Source organism: Oratosquilla oratoria, chromosome 38, assembly GCF_046742065.1.
Source record: "Oratosquilla oratoria isolate Oo_2021 chromosome 38, ASM4674206v1, whole genome shotgun sequence".
Classification (NCBI taxonomy): Eukaryota; Metazoa; Arthropoda; class Malacostraca; order Stomatopoda; family Squillidae; genus Oratosquilla; species Oratosquilla oratoria.
In genome coordinates, this window is record NC_134814.1 from 1,701,897 (window position 1) to 1,714,649 (window position 12,753).

Sequence of the window (12,753 nt, forward strand, 5' to 3'; positions counted from 1 at the left end):
GAGGGTTGGGGGGATACCAACCTCCCCCGATTGACAAGACTAGAGGAGAAACTTGATAAGATGATCGAACATTGGGAAGACAGGTTCGGTAACGTAACCAACATTGCGCAGAGAGTTGAAAAATTGGAAGAACTAGAGAAGGCGAACAAAAAGTTAACCAATGAAATAGAAGAATTAAAAAGACAGTTAAAAGAAGTAAAAGAGGAGAATGAGGAATTAAAGAGGAATAATAAAGACAATAAAGAGGCCATAGCAAAAGAAGCACAGGGTTGGAAAAAAAATCCAGGAAAACAGTAAAGTTCCATTTACTGATATAATTAAACAGCAAATGAAAGAACAAACTGAAGACTCAGTTATCAAAGTGATGAGACAGAAGGAGAATATAGTAAGAGACTTAGCAGATAAAAAGAAATGTATAATTATATTAGGAATGGAAGAGAAACATAACCTAGATAGAACTTCAAGAATCAGTGAGGAAAAAGAAAAAGTAACCAGTTTACTAGAATTAGTTCAGGAAGATGAACCTGAAATAATTAAACAAATTGAAGAGATGTTTAAGCTCAGAAAATATAGTACAGATAAGACCAGACCAATTAAGATTAAATTCAGGTCACAAACAACAGCAGAGAATATCTTAGCAAAAACAAGGAAACTAGCAGCAAGTGAACAATATAAAAAGGTATGGATAAAGAGAGAAATGAATAAAGAGGAAAGAGAGGAAGGAAAAATGAAAATGAAATAAGCCAAAGAAAAAAAAAACGAGACCAGAACGGAGTCAGAAAAAGAAGAATTCTACTGGAGAGTAGTGAATATGAAATTGAGGAAATGGACCATAACAGACAGAAACAAAAAAGAAACAGAGAATACAATGGAAATAACAGAAAGTTAAGAGTGTCCTACACAAATATAGATGGATTAATAACAGGACTGAATGAACTGAACGAGTATCTGAAGGAAAAAGAACCGGACATAATGGGAATTGTAGAGACAAAATTAAAAGGTTCACTACCACCCAACAGTATAGGACACAATGCATATAATTATTGGATTAGAAACAGAGAGATAAAACAAGGGGGTGGAGTTATGTTCCTGACTAAGAAGGATATAAACGTGAAGAGTGTCACATATGGAAAGAATGCAGTAGAGATGATTATGATAGAAGTAGAAGACAGAGATAAGAAGAGCAGAAAGTTTATAATAAACTACGTGCCCCCCCAAAACAGCCTCGTGGGAAGAGAGTGAACATAAAAGTATGTTAGAAGACACAAGAATAACATTAAACAAGATATTGGAAGATGGAGGAAGAATATTTATGATGGGCGACTTTAATTGCAAAGAAATCTGCTGGGAAGAGATGACCGTAAAGGGTGGAGAAGACTCATGGGGAAATGTTCTACTTGAGATGATTATTGACCACACAATGACACAATGGATTCAAGAGAACACTAGGTATAGAAATGAAGAAGAACCATCGAGACTAGACCTAATAATCACATCAGAACCTGAAATAGTGGAAAAGATAGAATACCAGGCACCAATAAGTAAAAGTGACCACATATTGATAGAACTAGAACTAAATGAGAAAAAATACATGAAAAGAAATGAACAATATAGAAAAGGAAGGTTGATGTATGAAAAAACAAATTTTGATAAAATAAGAGAATTCTTCCAAAATGAAAACTGGGAAGGAATAAACAAAGAAGATACAACAGTAGAGGAGAAATGGAATATTTAAAAAAAAAAAAAAAAAAGGAGTGGAAAAGTATGTCCCAAGACAAAAACAAGAAAAAGAATATGTAAAGTCCTGGTACAACAAAAGTTGTAGGGAGTTAAAAGACAAAAGAGACGAAGCTTGGACCAAATGGAAGAAAAACAAAAGACCTGAAAAATGGAAAATATATACTTGTTATAGAAATGAATATGTACAAGCGTGCAGAGAGGAAAAGAGAAAATATGAAAAAGATGTCATAGAAAAATGTAAAGATCAACCAAAACTATTTGACAGATTTGTAAACAACAAACTGAAAAACAAACAAGATTTGGAGAAATTAAGACAAGGAGGAGTTGAATACACAGGAAATAGAATTGGCGGAAATTATGAACAAGCATTTTAAATCAGTGTTTACAAGGGAGAATATACAACCGGAAGAGATCGAATGGAAAGAGAAAGTCCCCCCTATGAAAGAAATAGAAGTAACAAAGAATGAAATAATGAAACACTTGAGTAATCTTGATGTTAGAAAATCACATGGACCAGATGAAATAGCAAACTGGATTTTGAAAGAATGCAGAAATGAACTGGCAGACAAAATACATAGCATAATAAATAGTTCCTTGAAAGAAGGAAAATTTCCAGAAGATTGGAAAAAAGCAAATATAGTACCTATATATAAAGGAGGAAATAAAGAAGACCCTACAAACTATAGACCAGTCTCTCTAACAAGTACAATAGCAAAAATCTGTGAAAGAATTATCAAAAGTAAATGGGTAAAATATTTAGAAAAAAAAAACAGCGTGCTAAATCCAAGGCAATTTGGATTCAGACAAGGACGATCATGCGTCACCAATTTAATATGTTTCTATTCAAGGCTAATAGATATAATACAGGAAAGAGATGGATGGGCTGATTGTGCATTTCTAGACCTAAAAAAAGCTTTTGACAAAGTACCACATAAGAAGTTACTTAAGAAATTAGAAACTAAAGGAGGAATACAGGGCAAACTGCTTAAATGGATGGAAGACTTTTTGCAAGAAAGAAAAATGAGAGTAGTGATAAGAGACAAACACTCAAAATGGGATGAAGTAATAAGCGGTGTTCCCCATGGAACAGTTTTGGCCCCAATAATGTTTGCTATATATATTAATGATATGGATAAAGAAATTGAAAGTTACATGAGCTTCTTTGCAGATGACGCAAAACTGTTAAAAAAAAAAGTGAACACGGAAGAAGATTGTGGGTCACTACAGAGTGATCTAAATAAAGTATGGTAATGGAGTAGGAAATGGGAGTTGGAGTTCAACACTAAAAAGTGTAGTATAATGGAATTTGGAAAAAGCAAAAACAGAATAACAGGATCATATAAATTGGGAGAAGAAGGAATAAAAAAAAAAAGTAGAAAATGAGAAGGACCTGGGAGACATTGTTATGAATAATATGTCACCTGAGAAACATATAAATAAGATTTTTGGAGAAACTTATATTTCAATAAGAACAATCAAAGTGGCATTTACATACCTGGATGAAGAAATGGTGAAGAAAATATCAATCACTTTGATAAGACCAAGATTGGAATATGCAACAACGATGTGGTCACCAAGTACAAAAAAATGTATAACAGAACTTGAAAGAATACAAAGAGCAATTACAAAATTGGCACCAACACTCTCAAAACTATCATATGAAGAGAGACTAGCAAAACTTGAGTTACAGACACTAGAGCAAAGAAGAGAGAGAGGAGATTTGATAAATATTTACAGAATCATGAAAGGCCTTGAAATTATTGATAGAGAGGATCTAATAAAATGGGATGAAAGAAATACAAGAGGACGCGGAATGAAAATCAAGAAAGACAGTTATAGAAGAGATCTGAAAAAGAATAGCTTTCCTCACAGAGTAATAGACATTTGGAACAAGTTATTTGAGAAAGTAGTGTGTGCAAAAACAATACATGAATTTAAAAATAGTTTAGATAAAATGAGATATAAAGACGGGACAGCACGAACATAGCTCCCCTTCCCGTAAAATACAACTAGGTAAATACAACTAGGTAAACACACACACACACACACACACACACACACACACACACACACACACACACACACACACACACACACACACACACACACACACACACACACACACACACACACACACACACACACACACACACACACACACATACTTGCTTACTTGCTTATAGTAGTCCGTCGCTGACGACGATGACGCTGCACCATGCCTAGAAGTGGTATTACGCCAGATGAACTCGCTGGTGGCTGTGGAGTCCGATTCTCGATTTGCGTATACGGCCGCAGGTATCACAGGAAAAGTTACCCTCTGCCTGATGTGCCGCATGTCTTTGCCGTCTTCGATGTTCTGCCCGATCGTTGTAGGTGGAAGTGAGAGTATCTAAGCCATTTTGGCATGTAGAACGCTATTCTCTCCGATCGGCAGCAACATTTTCAATGGTGGTGGGTTCGATGCCACATTTTTTCAGCGTTGTTTCCAGATAGTCCTTGTGTCGTTTACGAGGGCCCCCAGGGTGCCGTCTGCCCTCATCAAGTTCTCCATAGAGAACTTTACGTGGGAGTCTCTCTTCTGGCTTGCGGATGGTATGCCCCAGCCACCGTAGTTGACGTTGGGTTAAGACTGTTTCTAGTGGGTCCATACACACACACACACACACATACACATACACATACACACACACACACACACACACACACACACACACACACACACACACACACACACACACACACACACACACACACACACACACACACACACACACACACACACACACACACACACACACACACACACACACACACACACACACACACACACACACACACACACACACACATCTCCTCTCACTTCTTTCCACTGCAATAACACACAAATGTTTACGATCAGTCACTTCTTTCCACTGCAATAACACACAAATGTTTACGATCAGTCACTTCTTTCCACAGCAACAACACACAAATGTTTACGATCAGTCACTTCTTTCCACTGCAACAACACACAAATGTTTACGATCAGTCACTTCTTTCCACTGCAATAACACACAAATATTTACGATCAGTCACTTCTTTCCACTGCAATAACACACAAATGTTTACGATCAGTCACTTCTTTCCACAGCAACAACACACAAATGTTTACGATCAGTCACTTCTTTCCACTGCAACAACACACAAATGTTTACGATCAGTCACTTCTTTCCACTGCAATAACACACAAATGTTTACGATCAGTCACTTCTTTCCACTGCAACAACACACAAATGTTTACGATCAGTCACTTCTTTCCACTGCAATAACACACAAATATTTACGATCAGTCACTTCTTTCCACAGCAATAACACACAAATGTTTACGATCAGTCACTTCTTTCCACTGCAATAACACACAAATATTTACGATCAGTCACTTCTTTCCACAGCAATAACACACAAATGTTTACGATCAGTCACTTCTTTCCAGGAATAAAAGTGTTCCTTCTCGCCCTTTTTTCCATTCTCGCCAACGAGAAATTAAAAAATGACTCTTACGATTCGATTTTGAGTAACTGAAGTTCACATACTTGTGCTTATTCTCCTCCTACTTTCTCTCTCTCTCTCTCTCTCTCTCTCTCTCTCTCTCTCTCTCCCGGCTGCATGAGAAATGTACTTCAACTTCCCTTCCTGTGATCGAAATTCCCAACATTATCTCTATCGTTCCTATACCTATAACAACTGCTGGTACCAGATGCATGCATTATCTGTCTGATCATATTGGACAAAAATGGTGACATCCTAGCAAGAATAGAACTCTTGCCTCGTTGATCCATTTTATCGAAAAATTCTGCTTGATGTTATCATGAGTACCAAGTGCTCTAGTGAGTTTTGACAGTATGTTGAAGAAGGTTATGCAAGGTGGCTTTAAACTAGATAAGTTTTGTTGGATAAGGTTACGTTAGGTTGGATTAGTTTAGGATTGTGATTCCTGAGTCAGAAAAAGGAATCGTTATGAAATGATTCTATTGTTGAAAATAGATTATCTGGATCTAAGCGTATCCTGATGTATCTACTTCTTTTTACTGTTATATGGTATTATTATTTTTTTTTCTCTCTAATATCTGACAAGCAACGAATCAGGATTAATTCTTTGATGATACAGTTGTTGTTGTTGTTCTTCTTCTTCTTCTTCTTTTTCTTCTTCTTCTTCTTCTTCTTCTTCTTCTTCTTCTTCTTCTTCTTCTTCTTTTTCTTCTTCTTCTTCTTCTTCATCTTCTTCTTCTTCTTCTTCTTCTTCTTTTTCTTCTTCTTCTTCTTCTTCTTCTTCTTCTTCTTCTTCTTCTTCTTCTTCTTCTTCTTCTTCTTCTTCTTCTTCTTCTTCTTCATCTTCTTCTTCTTCTTCTTCTTCTTCTTCTTCTTCTTCTTCTTCTTCTTCTTCTTCTTCTTCTTCTTCTTCTTCTTCTTCTTCTCGTTTATTTATGTACCCATGCATAATATCTGTTTATATTTATTAACAAATTTTCTTTTCAATCTGAGTGACACCCTTAATAGATTTTATTCTAATTAATGCGAGACGATTTTATTCAACCAAGCCAGTCCTGGAGATAGAAGGAAGATGAAGAGGAGAAAGAGGAGGAGGAGGAAAAGGTAGGAGGAGGAGGAGGGAGATGATGATGATGATAAAATTATAATTTATTGAAGACCACATTCCTGAAAAACGGCATCGGGTGGTGACATTGTGGAGGGGGGGGGGGAGAGAGCGTGAGGAAAACCGACAGAGTAAAATCATCCTAATTGCCTTGACCCATAAAGCTCATAGTCCCGTGTTTTGCATGTTGGGTAGCTGTGTAGGGGGTGAGGTTGCGTTTATTAGTGTATCAGACTATACCATTAGTGAGAAGTGTATGACCTTAGGTCAGGGCCATAGTTAGCCCATAGAAAGGAGTTCAGAAAGTTCATTTGAGCGATGTAGCCTTGTTTTGTGTACTGGATTGGTAGGATGGTTGTGGTAATGTGGGAACGGTCTATTTTGTTAATTTATTTATTTATCTATTTATCTATCTATCTCATTTATTTTGTTATTATTTATTTACTTACTTATTCATTACTTATTTATTCATTTACTTATTTTCATTTATTTATTTATTTTAAGTATTAATCCAGTTCTGACACCATACATCTTGTACTGACCTAACAAATAATAATAATGAAATTAATAAAATAAAAATTAAATTAATAAATAGAATAGCGAAGATGTTTAACATTTTTTTCCAAATCGAAATTTAATTGCTTGGCGACAGGCAGAGTAAAAACCTCTTGTTAGTGAAATGGGTCAGGCACCCCGCCGTCCAACACATAAGGCAAAGGTGACTGGTTCGGTCGTAGCTGAGCATCCTTAATGTTTCTCTCTTTCTCTCTCCCCCTCTCTCTCTCTCTCTCTCTCTCTCTCTCTCTCTCTCTCTCTCTCTCTCTCTCTCTCTCTCCTCTCTCTCTCTCTCTCTCTCTCTCTCTCTCTCTCTCTCTCTCTCTCTCTCTCTCTCCCTCCCTCCCTCCCTCTCTCTCTCTCTCTCTCTCTCTCTCTCTCTCTCTCTCTCTCTCTCTCTCTCTCTCTCTCTCTCTCTCTCTCTCTCTCTCTCTCTCTCTCTCTCTCTCTCTCTCTCTCTCTCTCTCTCTCTCTCTCTCTCTCTCTTTCTCTCTCTTCCTCATCTCTCCTTCCTTCTTCTCTTCCCTCTCATCCCCTTCCCCTCCTATTCCTCTTCCTACACACCCTTTTTCTCCTCTTCTTCGTCCCCCTCCTCTTCTCCAATTTCTCCTTCCTCTTCTCTTTCTCCTCTTTTTTCTTTCTCCGAGGAGGAGGAGGAGGAGAAGGAAGAGGAGGAGGAGGAAGAGGAGGAGGAGGAAGAGGAGGAGGAAGCTGCACTGTTTTGAAGGAAAGTCGATCGATCTTTGCAGAAGAAGAAGGGACCCCGCAAAGATCCAGAGAAAGAAGTGTAGGAATCTGCAAAATGATGAACCACAAAACAACATCCTGCAAGGTCTTCCAGAGCTGATTAAGAGAGGGAAAACTACAGTAACAAAGAATGATAGTATTTCGTTCCCTCTTCAAACTGAAACTATTTATTGTTTGTAGATTTCAACGGTGGGAAGGTAGATTAGTAAAGTCGGTAAAAAAAAAGATGAATGAAGGTTATGAATGTCTTAATCATCAGTTACTATCACCCTAAACTATTGTTATCTTATTCTATTTTTTTAGGGAGGGTGGGGTGGGGGGGCGTTAGCCGGACTAAAATGAGAGACGTAGATTACGGTTAAACAGAGACAGTATCCTAGTCAGTACAAAACACTTTCCTTGGCTTTCCATCCCCTCTCCACAACGGCTGACATTAGAGGGGCGGTAGGTCAGTGTCGCCCATAATGCTAACGCCTAATCAGTATGGTTGAGTTGAGTTCACTGGTTTCAGACTTTATGTACAACCACAGCCATTATAATATAGCAAAAATTTACATGCATTGGTCACCATACATAAAACTTTACCAAGCAAGATTAAAACACTGTGGTGAAGTACAGAGGCTGCATCGTTCCTCAGAGGATAGACCGGTTATGCAGTGGACCACTAATGTTGAATTACAAAAGCCCTCTAGCAGGGTTACCCAAAACTACCAAATTTACCAATGTTGTATGGCATTCATCTCCCCCACTTTGATGGTCTATGAAATGCAACCGTGATTATGTGTGCTAGACTGAATTTGCATGCTGGATCAATGTCTGAGCTTGACATTGTGCTGTTATCTAAAAAAAAAAGATCAAATGAACGACACAGTAGGGAATGTGAGCCAGCCATTCTACTCTGATTTTACGTTGGATATTAACCTCTTCAATACAACTCACATTTTCGCGGGCAACGTGAGCTGCCTCATGTACGATGATTCGATGAAGCATTACGAACTTCATGTAATAAAATATAAAGTTACAGCTGTATTACTCGTTCTCTGTCATTCCTGAACATCAATAACTACAGAAAAAATAATCAAGCCAGTTCACAGCATATGGGGGGGGTCACTCAGCTACAATTACAAAAATGGATATAATCAAGACGTCAACGACAGCCTACGTAGGCATCATCGTAAGGAAGGGGTTAATAGCAAAGTATGTCGGTAGATGAGTGTGAATTTGGTTCCATTGTTAGTAGGCTTAATTCAGGCCAAAATGTTATGGTTCGAGTTTTTTTCGTGCATATTTCCACAAATTTGTTACCAAACCTCAACAAAACCTTACCATATCGTGCTTGTAATCCAGTGTTTCAGATCATCAAGGTGAGGTCTGTTATAACAATTTCTACCAAATAGCCGTTACATTTCTATCACACCAAGATCAAAGCACCGTAAAATATTATCACCGGTGTTGTTTCATTGGTTAAATTCAGAAAAAAAAACCCGGTCGGTTAAAGATCACTAGAACAGAAGAAAAAAAAATCGTTTATTTGTTCCTACACGTAATTGCCGAATAATTGCATGTTTACAAATTAGCTGAGACTATCTCCGTTGGCAATTTGATCCACTTTTCGATGACTTGCTATGGGAGGTATATATTTTTTTAAGTCCAGTCGTAGTCTCTTGTTAAATAAATGAGTTGGTGAAAAAAATAGATCGTGTTCTCTTGTTTATCCTTTATCAAATATCTTCTTTGAACTTTATTGATATTACATCGATATAATTACATGGTCACCATGTTTACACACATTATTCTTGATGTTGACTAACTAGTCATTTACATTAAATCATCAAGTTGGAACTGTTTTTGTTTTAAAAAAAACCTTGGAGAAATCTAACTGCAAAGTAATATATTAAAGCATATACAATTTTCCCAATATACAGCAATTTTTTCTAATGCCGTGTTTCGGAACGAAAGACAGACATATTTGTCGTCCTTACAAATGTCAAAAAATTGTTTCTGTGATTGTAGTGTTCTTGACTTTAACGAAATTACTAAATGTCGTTAAAAATGTCAGCCATTTTTTTTTTTTTTTTTTTTGGCTTAGCGGTGACATTAAAGGAAAAAGAAAAGAAAATCGAAGTGAAAAAATGATTGGTTGTTGCAAAAGAGACCAAAATTTACATGCCAGCTTACTTGTCTATTCAAAATTAGGGCAGGATAACCCCTTATTTCTAATTATTCTGTGAGAATATTCCTTTGATTTCACCTTTCATAAAGCTGGATGTTCTTTACATCTGTGGATAAATCCAATAACATTTCTATCTTTCCATTATATTCCTCCGTATTCACACTTCCGACAGGAAATTTAATTGTTGCTTTCACTTCAAGGTGTAAATAGCTACTGAGGTTTGCCGTTTGACCGTCGTTCTCACTATCAAAATGTTTGTTGATGACGTCATGTCGCTTGCAGGCTACCGATAAAAGTCAGGTTCAGCCAGATTTGCTTCAAACCGTTTGACAAACGTGCATTGACAACCAAATATCCCATTCACATGGTCAGATATAACTTCAAACGGGTGTTTGACAAACCGGTTTGACAAATCATTTGACTGTGTAAATGGCCCTTTAAGTCCTATATTTACCAATTGTTTCGTGATCTTATCATAAATTGATCCACTAAACTTCATTTTAACTGAATAGTATTTAAGATCAATGCTAATAAAGTCTGGCATATAAGATTCGCAAGAACGCAAGTATATCAACATATTTTTTTCATCGTGTTACATGTACGAACTGTTTGCGTCCGATTACTGAAAACAGCCCCAGTCTTCGACTTAGATTCATTTTCTTTACTGAGTGTGCATCATCAGAGCTGAAAAAGATATGACCAGATTATATTATGATACTGCATGAACAGAATTATTGTAAAGAAAATTGTTTCTGTCCGTGAATATTCTTTGTAAAGATGGTGCATGCCACTCACCATGAAAACGAACACAGGATACGTGCTGGTAGGATGTCGCCCTATTTATTTTTTTCTTCATTCTTCCATTAACCCGCCATTCGCTCGGTGTCATGTAATACTGTTAGGTGTGGGATGCGCAGTGTTATCTCAGGACAATTGCCACAATAATTCATAAGTCAACAGAAAAAAAATAACTTCTCATTATGATCCTTGACTATGTTTTTGAGTACTTATAAGCCTAACCGCAAACTGAGAAACAGACGACACAAGTGACATAGATGACGCAGGCGACACAGGCGACACAGGCGACGCAGGCGACACAGGCGACGCAGGCGACACAGGCGACGCAGGCGACACAGGCGACGCAGGCGACACAGGCGACGCAGGCGACACAGGCGACGCAGGCAACACAGGCGACGCAGGCGACACAGGTGACGCAGGCGAGACAGGTGACGCAGGCGACACAGGCGACGCAGGCGACACAGGTGGTGCAGGCAACACAGGTGACGGAGGCGGCACAGGTGGCGCAGGCGACACAGGTGACGCAGGCGACACAGGTGGTGCAGGCGACACAGGTGACGCAGGCAACACAGGTGACGCAGGCGACACAAGTGACGCAGGCGATACAGGTGACGCAGTATAGAACAAAGGCAGACTTCCTGTTGCTGAAATAAAGTGAAATCTGAACTCGCTTGAAATGACTCTATATGTACTACATCAGCATTTCAAATGAGAGAGAGGTTCAAACTGTACTTCAGCAACAGGAGGTATTCCTTTGCTCTGTGCTGCGTCGCCTGTGTCGACTGCGTCTCAGTTTGCGCTTAGGCTAGTATTCATGATTAACTTGCCATGTTTGGTGGGCGTGCTGCATCTACCCATCACGTTCGAGCCATGAACTAAAACCAACGAAATAATCACCAGAACTTGGATATTAATACGCAATGGCAAGTTCAAGAATGTTTGGATCAGGAAAGTTGCAACTAAGGATGAACGGACAACGACGCGAGAACTTGTAAGCGTGGACAAGGATATGAACGAGAAGGAGATAAAATAATAAGAAATAACATTATTTTTATTGAGATTTCTGAATCAGAGACTGGGGAAGAGGTATCACAAAAGAGAGGAGAGAAGATAATGAAGAATTCAGTGAAAGAAAATCAAAAGTAGTTTATGCGAACGTAGATGTCTTATTTTTGTCCAGATTGGATAGAGAATGAATACTCGGTGGTCAACGGACCTGATGTATTGTGATTAGTAGGCCCTAAGTTCCCAAGAAGTGTTTATTCATAGCTAAAGGATGGTAAATGAGTCACGTCTTTCTTCCCTCGTAACTCTCACAATTATTGTTTTATGTCTCTCTCTCTCTCTCTCTCTCTCTCTCTCTCTCTCTCTCTCTCTCTCTCTCTCTCTCTCTCTCTCTCTCTCTCTCTCTCTCTCTCTCTCTCTCTCTCTCTCTCTCTCTCTCTCTCTCTCTCTCTCTCTCTCTCTCTCTCTCTCTCTCTCTCTCTCTCTCTCTCTCTCTCTCTCTCTCTCTCTCTCTCTCTCTCTCTCTCTCTCTCTCTCTCTCTCTCTCTCTATCTATCTATCTATCTATCTATCTATCTATCTATCTATCTATCTATCTCTCTCTCTCTCTCTCTCTCTCTCTCTCTCTCTCTCTCTCTCTCTCTCTCTCTCTCTCTCTCTCTCTCTCTCTCTCTCTCTCTCTCTCTCTCTCTCTCTCTCTCAGCTCAAGCGTGTTGCTCCCTTATGCCCTTAACCAGAAGTTAACGACCTCCCTTGGGTTTCGACTTTTCCTCCTTCTTCCCCTCCCCTCCTTCTCATGTCTTCTTTTCTGTTTTCATTTCTCTCCCCATCTCTTTCGTTATCCCATCCCAATTTAACTACTGTTTTTTCTATTCTATTGTCTCTATCTATTCTGTGTCATGAATCCTTCTCTTGGCTCATTAAAGTGTTTTTTTCCCTATTCTCGGCCATATTTGGCCTAAAGCCATGATGAGGTACACTTCCCGTTCTGAGAACCCGCAGACGTCATAGACAATCCCTCAAGTGTACCAGTGCGCCTTCAAAGGGAGGAGAAGGAGGAGGAGAAGAAGGAGGAGGAAGAGAAGAGGTGTTTATATAAAAG

General features: G+C 38.6%; 1 protein-coding gene across 1 annotated transcript in view; it reads left to right on the plus strand.

The window, feature by feature from the left end:
- Positions 1-12,684: 12,684 nt before the first annotated feature.
- LOC143019731 (uncharacterized) overlaps positions 12,685-12,753 on the plus strand; it is a 6,807-nt gene continuing 6,738 nt past the window's right edge. The window contains exon 1 of the mRNA XM_076175699.1: positions 12,685-12,753. This exon is cut by the window's right edge and continues 96 nt beyond it. The gene's annotated coding sequence lies outside the window, so the exon portion shown is untranslated.